Source organism: Miscanthus floridulus, chromosome 15, assembly GCF_019320115.1.
Source record: "Miscanthus floridulus cultivar M001 chromosome 15, ASM1932011v1, whole genome shotgun sequence".
NCBI classification, from domain to species: Eukaryota; Viridiplantae; Streptophyta; class Magnoliopsida; order Poales; family Poaceae; genus Miscanthus; species Miscanthus floridulus.
The window spans coordinates 67579370-67593169 of NC_089594.1; the positions used below are offsets into that span (position 1 = coordinate 67579370).

The 13800-nt window shown below is 45.3% G+C and overlaps 1 long non-coding RNA gene and 1 pseudogene across 1 annotated transcript; one reads left to right on the forward strand and one right to left on the reverse strand.

Moving 5' to 3' along the window:
* Positions 1-455: 455 nt before the first annotated feature.
* On the reverse strand, positions 456-2670 carry LOC136507594 (E3 ubiquitin-protein ligase SINAT3-like; annotated as a pseudogene).
* A 3664-nt stretch (positions 2671-6334) lies between these two features.
* On the forward strand, positions 6335-7680 carry LOC136506513 (uncharacterized). Its single transcript, XR_010771628.1, has 3 exons — positions 6335-7087; positions 7173-7265; positions 7352-7680. It is a non-coding gene; the product is annotated as an uncharacterized lncRNA (long non-coding RNA).
* The last annotated feature ends 6120 nt before the right edge of the window (positions 7681-13800 follow it).

The window sequence follows — 13800 nt, forward strand, 5'->3', positions numbered from 1 at the left end:
GTCTACCTAGGTTGTCACTCAATTACCAAAACCACACAAGGACCTTTCAACAAGGTACCCTAAGTTACTGATAAAGGAAATGACCAGGATACATGAGCAATAAAGTACCAAATTTCAAACCAAATTAAACATGACATGATTATCGATAATTAAATGAAAATTAATTGCTTACCATTCCATGGATGAGACGTTGGTGAAGTTGGTTTGAACCCTCTTATGGAGTTTTGGTGGTAGAACTTGGTTCACAATGAGTCACCTTACAAACACTTTCGTATGAAGAATGTAGTTTTGATGGCTTTCCTATCCTCCTAATATCCTTTTTAGCCAAGACACAACACAAGAGATTTGCCCCCCCCCCCCGATCACGATCAGAAAAACAACGAGGTATGGCAGCAGGATTGTATGCACCATATCCAACCAAAACCAGCACCATTTCCTTTGAAGATTGCAATCACTTAGCTACACAGATTGGGAATACAGGCGTCGTCTGGGGTCTGCTGCTCTTTCTAGATCCGGCCAGTGATCCTGAGCTTTAGCTCCTTCCGGTCGCCATCGGAGAAGAACAACGCCATGTTCCTCTAGATGACGAGGACATCGTGGCTGTCCCACACCATCCGGTGGCTGTCGCGGACGCTCCTGGGGGTGCCCTCCCAGACCATCTTCCTCCCGTTGGCGCCGACCTCGAGGCTGTAGCTATAGTTCTTTGCCTCATTCTCGTCCCCCATGAAATGGAGAAAGGCCATGTATACAGGTGCCATCCCAAGCTGGAACGCCTCAAAGTGCAGGCAGAAGTACTGCCCGAAGCAGTGAAACACCTGCTCAGAATATTTACCAAATCAAATTCACAGTTTTATTATTTTATTCTGTGCTAATCCTATGACGAGAATATTTATTTACCATGAGAGAACAAGCCTACTATAGGTACCTACCGTTAGCATCCAGGTGGCGTTTTGAACTTCTCGTGGGTTCGATTTGACATATCTGTGGTTGAATGTGCAGCCGCTATGCATATCAACTTTGTGATCATCCCTCAAATGGGAAACAAGATAAGGGATGTCACTAGCTGCGTCACATTCAGAACCAGCATAGGGGCAATTGTATGGTCTTAAGCTGCATTGCGCTTCGTGTTTTATCTTGCTGTAGTATGGGAAGATTTCTAGGCACCCAAAGAGTAGTACTTGCAGGGAAGTTCAAGTGACTCCGTTACTTTCTCCAGTGCCAAACACCTGATATCTCCAAGCTCTTGTCTACATGTAGGGCAACGGTTGTGCACTCTAGCCTTGCATGTGGAACACAACGTATGCCCATTTTTGGCACTGCAAATGCAATCAAGTATGTGAGATCAATATCCGAATGCCAAATGCAATAAGTATATGAGAACAACATCTGAAAACAGAAAGCTTTAAACATTAAATAATCTCTCTCTTTTTTCACTTTGCATAGTCTCTTAGAGTGTCAATTGCAGGCTATTGGAACCAAGCGCCGTATATGTTAACAAGGAAGGTGACATATTCACAATAAAATTCCCTTGAAAGCATACAGCCATAAACTGTATAACTTATCTTCTTCCATCATGTCTCCACTCACAGCCAACATATTCTTATTAGCATATTCTGTTTACTTCGCTAACATTTCATATGCATCACAAAACTTTGCTTCAGTGCGCTCCATGCTGTGCAAAGTGCAATATGAGTTAGTGGCACTGCCAACCCCAATGCCAGAATTGCTCTACTTGTACTACTGTGGCATTCACATAACTATAGAAGAGAGGTTGATTGGGCCACCATCAATTATGCATCCTCCACCCAGACAGTCAATTCATTGACAATCTGCTTAGCAAAGGAAATTGGAGCTAGAAATAGAACACGATAATGAAAGGTTGCAACTTGCACAGAGGTGACAAGTGACAACCACAAATCAAATCAAAACAAGGTTGTAGGGCACCAAACTTCTGAAGGTAAGAGTTAGGACTCAGGGGCAAAAATCCCATGACAATTTAGCGGCCGGGAATCGTGACCTGCTAAATAAATTCTCTTGAACTCTATTTCTGTGCAAACTAAACGGTTAACCCAATGAATTGTCATCAGAAAGTTGAGTTTTCTTGTTCATGTCTGTGTGTTTTTAGGCTGAGACGTAGCTAGCATGATGGGAGTGCTAAAAATTTGCTAAATGACGGTAGCACAAATACAACTGATTGTTGAGTTAATTCGACGAACTTTGTGCTGGAGGAATGGAGGACGATGGCCGTCGAAATTACCATCTCGTAAAGTCAAATCCTCACATATTATGCTACTACTATAGGCGAAGGGGAATTCCCCATTCGAAATCAAAGAAGACAATCGATCCATCTAAGCAGAGCAGGCAGCCGGGGCAAATGGATCAATCAATGAAGGGAATGAAGAATAAGGAGAGGCGAGCGCGGGGGCGACCTGGTGGATCAGCGGGAATATGGAGTTGGTGCAGACGGGGCACTCGAGCAGCTCGTGGACGCCGCCGTTGGCGATGGCCTTGGGCCAGGGCCGGGCGGCTAGGGGCTATTAAATTGGATCAATGCCCTCTTAAGCGAGTACCCAAGATGATAGTCCACTAGGGGCTATTAAATTGGACACATCTCTTAATCGGTCATCCCGGTACACCTCCCATAAGATGTACTAAAATACCAGCCCTCATCCAGGATCAGCCAAAGAGAGAGAATACATCACAACCACAGCTAGGTCATATTACAAGTTCAAAGCACTTAAGTTTACAATCTAGGAGTTCACACATTTAGTTCATAACACAAGTTCACACATCACATACTACCATCAGAGTCTTAGCGGAAGTCTTTTAACATAGTTTTCCATGATAACTAATGTGTGGGTGTGCCACCGCCACACATCTACGCAACATTGGTCTCCCTACCACTCCTGATCCGACTGAGACTCGGGAGCATAAAAGAAACCATGGACTGTGCTGAACTACCTATAAAACTCAAGATCACAAAGGGTGAGTACTCAATTATACTCCGCAGGACTTACCCGATATAATTAACAAGGATCATGCGGTTTGGGTAGTAGCAAGGAATACAATTAATGTTGAAGAAAGGCATTTGTACAGGAATAATAAATGTGATCTATGGACTTAGCAATTGCAGGCGAAGCATAGGTAAATGAATTAAGCAATTAGCAAATTGGAGCTCGATCTTCCACGAGTCCTGAATTCCAAAACAACTCTAGTCCGTATCTAGAAGTATAGAATTCCAAACCCAACTCTAGTTCGTATCTAGTCTGTATCTAGAAGTATAGAATTCCAAACCTAACTAGGGGCCTAATGCTTGCAGGTGTTAATTTTAACAATTGTTTTAAGAAAATGTTAAAAAAATTAAAAAACATGCGAGTGGTGATGGCCGAGGCGGTGCCGCCGGGTGGTGAACTAAAAAAAAGGCTCAGGTGGCACTATTGGGTTTAGAGAGAGGGAATAGGCTGCTCTATACTGCTTGGAACCAAATTTTAGTGGACTAGCCAAATAGGTATTTGTATCAAACTTTTTTTTTTTGGGTAAATGGCTGCCTGTTTTAACAGCGATGCAGCCAAAAAAGAAGAAGGCTGTTGCTACAGTATTTACTATCTTGTATAGTTATGGTACTAGCCGCTACAGCAGCTACCGCTGCAAAAACAAGCGGCCGAAGCCGAACAGGTCCTCTACTGGATCATCGAGTTCTGCTGGAAAAAAATTGTGTGTGGACCGTCCACCATAAGGACGTCCACTCAAACTACGACGCCGTGGACAAGTCGAGTCCGCCTCCGTGCCCCGGTTCGCGAGTCGCGAGTCGCGAGTCTGCCTCCCAAGTCCCAGCGCTAGCCCCGATCAAAACCGGCTAACTTGCTTCGGCTCGCAAGCCACAGGCTCGTACAGTTCGGCTCCAACGTCGGCACGTCATTAGATTCCCCATTCCACTAACACGGGAAATTGGGATTCCCCATTCCACTAACACGGGAATATGAGCGACTTTGAAGCACGCCTGCAGTTTCGTCGCTTCTTCCTCTGGAGGCTTTTTCTCAATTTGTCAAAAAGGCCGAGAAGGCGTTAGCGTAAGGTTGAGGCTTCTTCTCTATATAAGGGCGCCACATCAAATCAACCGTCTCCCTTGTCTTACCCTCTCACTAGAATTTTTTTTAATTTTAACATTTTTTGATAACTAATTTTAAATCTAACACTACAAGTTTTTTTTAAAACTAACACTTTTGGCCGCGCCTATTGCCCTGGCGCGGCCAAATGCCTGTGCCGCGCCTTGCATGGTGGCGCGGCAGAGGTCTGACGCGGCGACGACCGGTTTCGGTGATCGTTGACGTGGCAGCTCTTGCCACGCCACCGATCTTGGTGCGGCACTGCCGCGCCCTGATTCATGGCGCGACAGAGCCGAATAAATACCTCATGGCCGGCCAGACGCCTGCACGCACCCTGCCCGCCCGCCTGCCGCCAGCGCCCGCACCGCCGCCAGCACCGCCAGCCACCGCGCAGCGCCCGACGCCAGCGCCCGCCCGCCCGACCACGCCCTGCCCGGCCACTCCCGCCGCGCAGCTCCCGCGCCGGCCGCGCCACGAACGCCGGCGCGTCAAGGCCGCCCGCTCCTAAGGTACCTCCTTTCGATTTCATATTTTTTTTGCTTATTGTTGATTTAGGATAATTAGTGATTTATGATAGTTAGTAATTTAGGATTGTTAGGGTTGATTTCATTTTTTATTATTATTGATTTAGGATAATTAGTGATTTAGGATAGTTAGTAATTTAGGATAGTTAGGGTTGATTTCATATTTTTTTGATTATTATTGATTTAGGATAATTAGTGATTTAGGACAGTTAGTAATTTAGGATAGTTAGGGTTTTATGATTGGTATTGATTTATGATAGTGATTTAGGATTGTTAGGTTAGTGAATTTGTTTATGATTTACGTAGGTTTGAGGTTGTGTGTTCTAGTATAGTTAGGATTTTGGGTTTAGGGATTGTTTATGTATTTATTATTTAGTTTATAGTTAGTTATTTAGTTAGGAATTTTGGGTATAGATACTAGTTTACTCTAAACCCAAAAGGGTTTAGGTATTTTAGGGATTGATTACGTATTTATTATCTAGTATAGTTAGAATTTTGGGTTTAGGGATTTAGGATAGTTAGGTTAGTGATTTGTTTGTCAACTTACTAATGTTAATTTAAATTTTGTTAATTTGAATACTCTAACGTTTTGTTTATCAATTCGTAACAGGATGGCTCTTCCCACGAGCACCCGTTGTACCCTATTCTTGAGGTGGAGTACGACGACTAGCACCGAGCACTCATCTTGAGTGACAATGATGCAGAGGTGCCGTTGCCTTCTTTGAGGCCCCGCACGTACACCAGGGCGCACCAGTGGGACGAGCGTTATGCGCCGTACATACGGCGTGCCAGCTTTCTCGAGCTTGTCCGTGTTGTCAACCACGGTCTTCCGCCCCTTGACCCAGCACTACTTACTACAGCTGTAGACAGGTGCGAGTGCATTCTTTGTACGTTAACTTTCTTCTAATAAATTTGAGGCAACTAACAGTCGTTCTATTCTTATAACAGGTGGAGGCTTGAGACCCACACGTTCCACCTACCTTGTGGCGAGATGACCTTAACGTTGCAGGACGTGAATGATATTTTAGGCCTTCGGTTGGGGGGACTTCTAGTGACAGGGATAGTTGACAACGATCACCGGAGGGAGTTGGTGGCTCAGTTTACTGGCTTTCTTCCACCGGACGACGATGCTTCCAAGAAAAATAAGTGAGTAATTCAAGCCTATTTAATACTTGCATTGCTTTACTGTAGCCATGGGGTCTCATTTTCTTTGGTCAATTTTAGGAAAAATTTTGGGGTTTCGTCGTCCTGGATCATGGAGCGCTTTGATTACTTGGACCCACAGGCTGAGGAGGCTTTGATCGATAGGTTTGCTCGTGTGTGGCTCTGGCACTTTCTTGGTGCTTTCCTCTTCCCATACGCCTCGGGCAACACAATCAGCTGGATGTTCCTTGACATACTACGACAGCCGTGGGAGAACATAGCGGCGTACAGCTGGGGCAGCGCAGTCCTAGCATGGACGTATCGACAGCTATGCGTTGCCTGCTGTCGCGCCTCAGGATATGCGAACCTTGGGGGGTTGCTCATACCTACTCCAGGTGTGGTGTTGGGAACGATGGCCCGTTGGGAGGCCCCTTAATAATGGTTTACCGGTAAGTACTTTGGTTCACTATATTCTTATAGGCAGTTACATATGAATTCATTATTAATGGCTAATTCATTATCGTGTTCAATGAAGCAATAGAACGGGCAGGATACACTCCCTACAGCTCTATATATCTGGACGGAAGCAGAGGTAGTTAGAGGGAATGCGAGGCGCAAGTACAGGGAGTACACGGACGGTCTCGATGTCCTGACACAACACCAGGTTACGCTCTCTTTACTATCATACCTGTGTCTTGTTCGATGTACACTATATCACAACCTAACTCAATTACAAAATTCAGGTGCATTGGTGTCCTTGGGATGTTCTGGAGCTCCAGTACTATCTCAGTCCTGTCACTAGGGACGAGTCAGACGAGTATCGCTGTGACATCCCTCTTATTTTCTTCCATGTGGTCGAGATTCACTTGCCCATCCGGGTCTACAAACAGTTTGGGAGAATGACAGGCTGCCCACCACCGCTTTACTCCACCAACCAAGAATTGCACGAGTGCGTTATCGATTAATAACAATGCTACAATCTAGAGGTGTGTGGTACAACTAACATCGTTTTGTTGCAGGTATGACCGCAGGAAGAGGTACAAGACCAAGGATTGGCGCGTGACACACAGCTCGCGCATCCATTTGTGGTAGAACAGGGTACGACATCCGGTCCATGCGGGTCCTCCACACAACCAGCACACCTTCGACGAGTACCTGCGGTGGCTTCACAGGTCTACGAGGACACATATCAAGCCCCCGTACACAGACGTGGCGATTGACGAGGACTTGGAGGAAGATGTCATCGAAGATGTGTACGATGTTACCACTAGGGAGGACACATAGCTGGAGAGAGCCCCGCTTCAAAGATACATGGTAATATACTTGAATGGTACAATTTGTTATCTTTTTGGTATTAAGTATGTGTACTAAAACTGTCCAACCGCATTTCTGTACCCAGACGACACAATTGTCAAGGCTGTCCAACGAAGCAGCGTTCCGGCTTCACGAGTCTAGAGGTCAGGGGCCAGGCGTTCTTGCGGCTTTTGTGGAGGTAACATAAACTTGTCCGTTTCAAAAATGTTTCTTTAGTGTATATGCGTTTGGGTAATGCACTAACTTTAACGTCTATTTATGCAGAAGGTGGAGAAGAGCTGCAGGAAGCTAGCTCAGAAGCTGAGCTGCATGGACACTCCTTATGAGGAACCGCCACTCCCGGCGCGGTCGGGTGCCACGTCTTCAGCCTCTTTGAGGACACCAGCCGGCTCTTCTCAGCAGATGACAGGTGCCACTTCCGCGGTGCGTACACCACCACATCATAGCGCTGGGAAGGACCCTACAACCGAGGACTGATGAGGACGACGATGACGACGACCCCCCGGGCTTCCGCAGACAGCACGACCAGTGGGACGATTGGCCGTAGCACGAGATCAAGCATGTTTCAGTTAGGTGGTGCCCCGCTTGATACCCAAGAGCCTCACAGGTACTATCAAATATAGTTTATTTAAATACGTAGGCTCCATGAACTAACGATCATAAAGAATTATAAGTAGTCGTGCGTATCATATACTTGCAAGGTACGAGCCATACGCACCGTCGACGTGACCATACCGACGTTGGCTACACTCCCAATGTGTTGCCAACAAATCCGAAGAGACAGAGACGTCCGAGGGATCCTTACACTCCTGGGTCCTAGTTTATTAGGTCAAACGAATATTGGCGTCCGAAACTTGCGGGGTTATTTGGTTATGTTATGTCAAACTTATGTCAAAACAATGAAAATGTTATGTGCCAGCTTGTCAACTTGCGCACGGACTTCATTTATCTGTTTCATATTCGTTTCTTTGCGTCGTGGTAGTACTGCCGGCGAGATTAAGTAGCAACTAGTTCGGGAACCAGCAGTCCCGGCGTATCTCGACGCCGGTGGCAATTTTTCATAATCGATTAGTTAAATTGGTGGTTAACCGTATTATGAAAGACGGAAAACAAATCATTGACTTATCAAATTCTCTATTCGGCCGTGAAAAAAATTCAACAAAAGACAGAAACAAATCTACTATTGATTTTACGTTAAGCAATACTTAGAATAACTCCCACTATCGGCGCGACGCGTTCGGATTAAACTGTTCAGGTACCGCCGGCCGAGCGGCGGGCGCGGCGTCTAGGTGGGTTTGCTGCTCGGGCAGGCGGGACTAGGCGCGGTATTTATTCGGCTCTGCCGCGCCACGGATCAGGGCGCGGCATTGCCGCGCCAAGGTCGGTGGCGCGGCGAGAGCTGCCACGTCAATGGTCACCGAAACCGGTCGTCGCCACGTCAGACCTCTGCCGCGCCACCATGCATGGCGCGGCACAGGCATTTGGCCGCGCCAGGGCAATAGACGCAGCCAAAAGTGTTAGTTTTAAAAAAAACTTGCAGTGTTGGATTTAAAATTAGTTATCAAAAAGTGTTAAAATTAAAAAAAATTCTCTCACTACACAGTCTCGCTTTCACCTGCTCCTTGGATTCATGGCAAGGGAGCAGGAGGTAATCCGCCTCCTCGGGGTTCTTCTCTTCCTGCTCTCCGGTGCTTGGTCCACGTCGTCTGCCTCCCTAGCCCCGGTGTGCGCGGGCTCACGTAGCCGCTGCCTATGACTGTGATTCATTGTGCATATGTGCATGCTCCTTGGTGGGCGTCGATCCGCCTTGCTTCGCTGTATGTGTTGCCCTGTCCTCGGCAGGGGAGCCGATGGTGCTGGGAGAGGCGCTAGGATTCTGCGGCGGCGACGGCGGCCTGAGCTGCTGCGACGCCGCCGCCGACGCGGGGCTCAGGGCGGAGCTCGACAGCCTGCGCATCTCCGACGCCGTGTGCGCCGCCATCGTGAAGGCCGTCCTCTGCGCGGTCGCTGTCGTTTCTCTCTCTTTTTTCCTCTTTATTATTATTTTTACTTTTATTTATTTACCACTTCCTGTGTACGCTGGCGTCGCATCAAATGAATATATGGATGATTGGATACTGTATATACGTATAGTATATGCGGCTGAGTGCTGACCATTCCCCCAACAAAAAGCTAAAATCTCTTTATATTATAAAAGAATCTGTCTAGCCAGTAACCGGTTGTTTTAGCCCCTTCTAACAATCAGATTTTTTTTCTGCACTTATACTGTCTTATAGCTATATTTACATCGTCTTATTACTATACTTACAATGATTTCTTCAGTGTAGTTTATTGGATAGAGTGATGTATGTTGAAATAACACAAATATATTCCAAAATTTTCAAAATAATTACAAATTATTTCTTTAAATTCTAGATATCAGAGAAATATATGTCAAATTATTCACAAATGTTATCAAATACAAATGGAATATGAGATAGCAGATCTTGTCTTCAAGCGGCAGAACCAGGGAGCACACATGTAGCTACCACTGTCCTGCCATCAATCGGTGGATATCGATAATATCGCGCTTTTCCATGGCGGTTGACGAGTACTACACGTACTAGCTAGCTTTTGACCGGAACTAATCTAAGCTACTAGCTGGAGCGGAGCGGCTGCCCGCGCGCGCTTTGCGTGGTGGTCAAACTGCGCCGCACGCACGCAAGCGTCGGATCGGATCATCGGACGCTCAGAAATCCAGTTGTTGGACGCCAACGAAATAACCGGTTATGAGATAGCAAATATGTATAAAAAAGGCATAAAAAAAACCTCTTCCGCCTTTCCCCTTCGTCCTTCCCGTTTGCGCTCTCTCACATGGACTGGGGCTGGCTGGGCTGGCCAGCCCCCTCACATGGACAATGTTTCAACGAACCAGCCAGCAGTACTTCTCTCTCACATAAACAAACTAGCAACGATACGAACCAGTCAACCGAACATGTTGTCTCTTCTCTTCTCTTCTTTTCCGCCTCAAGGCACAAGTTCCGGGCGATTGGAGCCCCGATCCAGCCTGCAGACCTACCCTACCATGGCCAGATCCGTCCGCACCGCCGGTGCCCCTGCCGTGCCATGTCCGGACCCACCCATGGCGCGGCATCAGCGCCGCTTGCCTTGGATGGATCCACCGTCCCCCGCCGTTCCGTGCTCGTATCCAACTTGTGTGACTCCACTCTATCCCCTCTCCCTCCACGCGCCTCAGCTGTGGGTGCGTGGGTCGATCGGAATGGCTCACGAGTCACGACTCCAGTCCAAGGCATGCTTCTTATCATAATGTATTACTAGGTAGCGTGCTCGTACGTTGCTACGGGAACAACTAAACTTTTATACTAAAAACATACGGATTGTATGATAAGATAACAATACTATGAAATTAAATATCGACGTTAAAGTAATATTTAATATCCAAAAAATAAAGTTCATGAAATTAACACAGTCACGTAGATCGCGGCGTCACATGCTCACAAACTCTACTGTATAGATTTTTTCGTGATGCAGCTAAGATAATGTTTTATATCGGCAGGAAGAAATCTCCTATATCTGTTTCTTTCGTGCGTCAATAAATCTACAAATAAGTTCTATTGCATCTCCATACTATCTTTGCGGGTTTCTGAATGTTTTCTCGTCTACCTCACTTTGTAGAGTTGTTCGCTACAGGGGAAGAAGGAATCAAGCAAGATAGAAAAGGAGATAATCGCCACAACCAATACGTAATGTGATTATTTTTTGTTTTTAGAGATTTGTTTTTGGAAAGAAAAATTAGCGGGAGGGGCAGCGCAGCGAGGCGCGAGACCAGAAGGAAAACTACGAGCAATTCGAGACTCAATTCTGAGCGATCGTGGGGAGAAGGGATGGCAGGGTTCGGCAGACCGATGACCAGAGGGATTTTTTCACACGATGATGGTGCCTGTGATTGAGCACGATTGGTTTTGGTTTCATGCCTGCGCGTTGCAACGGGAACAACAAAACTAACACAATCAAGATGATGGTTCATGTCTATATGTTTCCCATGCAATGTTTTTACTGAACTCTTAAGATTGAACAAGACTAACACAATCAAAATTTCCTTTTTCAAATTAATTTTTTATTGCAAGGTGCTTCGTGATTACAATTATAAAATACTAAAACATAACAAAGTGCTCCATGATTCAACACCTAAGCTGACTGTTAGCTAGTCCTTTTGAGAATAATCTAATCATTGGAGCCTTTCCCTAAGAGGAGTCCTCAAAAACCAGTTTTCTATCATGCTTCGATTGTTGGGGCAGCACCAGCACTCTCAACATGCCTCCCCAGTCGCCATCTCTGCCACTAGTGTGACTGAAACCAAACTGTTGTTGCGCTTCAAAGTTCAAACCAAACAGCTATGGGGCGTGTCTCGTCTTGAGCAACAATAACATCAGATATGATATCATACACTGTTCTTGAGGAAAATACCAGACCTAGACAGATTACCCAACATAACAGACTATAAAGTGTAACAAAGAGGCAAATGAAGATATGTGAAACAACAGACATTGAACTCATTGTCTTTCATTGAATCTGAATTGGTTATATGTTACATGGTGTGCAGACAGTTTAACAGAGTCATCCACACTTTATTGCAATGCTCGTATGACTAAGATGAATTACATGATTTCCTGAGAGGGCTTCTCACCTCTACATCTTGTTACTCAATTCAGTGATGTACATTGCAATGCACAAGGATTCCATGATACATCTATGAGCTAGCCCTCTCTGCTCTACTCTTTGATCTTCCTTACCTGCAGAAAAGAACTAAGATTAAAAATAGGGACGGATTAAACGGAGCACTTTCACAAAGATGGAAGGGCCATAAACTAATATGACTTACTGACCTCATAACTAACTAATACTAATTACAGTGTATAGTGAAGAAGATTGCTGATGGCCATGCTCATTTGGTTCCTACATCTGGCCAAATTTCCAACTTCTGGCAATAAAAAAATTCATGTAGGGGTGCTTGCTAGTCATTTTCCAAGGAGTGAGTTATGTTTTGGCTTGATAATTGTCTTGCTAGTAATCAAGAGAAAAGTAATTACCTAATTGATTGTAATATCAAGAAACAAAAGCTAGTTAAACAAAAAACCTATTGTTCACGTGGTATAAGAGGGCTGCTTGGAGGCCACTGCTGGGTGCAGGCGTGGCGCTCATGACTTCATGAGCCCTGGCTTTCTGTATCAGATGTACGTAAGGAACAAAGGTCCCTAGAACAACATTGCAGAGGAAATATACTTATCTAGATTAGATGTTGTATGTATATACAACATCTGATATTGGTAAACCGAACAAGTGTAAGGTCGAGATGGCGGACTAGAGGAGGGTGAATAGTCCTTTCTAAAAATAATCGCGTCGGCTAACCGAAACAAGTGCGGAATTAAAACTATTGGTCTAGCCAAGACTACACCCCTCTATTTATGTTCTCTAGCACCTTCCAAAGATACTAATTAAGCAACAAAGGTGCCGGGCTAGCTAGAGCTCACCTAACCAATTCTAGAAGCAAGGTCACATAAACATATGCCACTAGTACTTCAAGCAACAAGGGAGCTCCTACACAAGCTAGTAAGCAAAAGCACAAAGACACCTAAGCTCACTAGCAATGCTCAATAACAAGGCAACCAATGCCAAATTAGAGTGCGCAATTACTTAGCTACACAAACTAAGCAATGTGACTAACAAGGTTACCAAAACCAAATTAGCCACGTAAGGGAGCTACTTCTATGCTACACAAGCAAGAAGGTAATTAGCAAGCTACACAAGCTATCCAATTACAAGAGCAACTACACAAGCTTAATATGTATAGGGCGCCGGTGGCACCATCAGACTGTCCACACTCTACGGGCGGACACTCCGCCGATGGAGTTACAAACCCTTCTCGCCTCCATTCCATCGCCGAATTGATCCACATCAACTCCAACTTCATCTCCTTTATAAATATGCCAACACCACCAAGTGTACACCACCATGTGCATGTGTGTTAGCATTTTCACAATCATTTTTCAAAGGATTAGCCACTCAACTTGCCATGCCACTCAATCCTAGCGACGATGCAAAGTTAGATCACTCAAGTGGCACTAGATGACCGATATGCAAATAAGTTTGTCCCTCTTGATAGTACGACCATCTATCCTAAACCCGGTGTCGACATAGAATTTTCGCCTCCATGCCGAGGACACACGCAGCAAGCCGGAAGGGTCCGCTCGATGGAGTAGATCCGCCTGGCTTCAGCACAAGGGTGGTCGATCCTACGCAATCCTCCCGAGATATGCCAGTCAATTTGACCCTTTAATTGACAAGGAGAGAAAGCTTATCAGTAATTAAGGGCGAAACGTGCCGGTGTTGCCAGACAGTCCCGAATGTGCAGCTCTGAGAGCCGATATGAGAGGAAATTGACTAAATAGTCGATCCCCGCATATTTACAAAAATGAATCGATTAAAACTCATGGGGTTGTATAAGAAGGATCGGTTATCATTCAGGATAAATATTATTTAAGCAAATATTAATCAATGGCAATAAGATATCAATGATGATTGATTTATACTGAGCCAATGATTACAAGTAACCAAACCCCTTTTATTTAAAGAAACAACTCAACACCTCTTAATCATTTAATAAAGGTAAATCTAATGAACATGTTAGATCTCATCTATCGCCAGGACCAGTG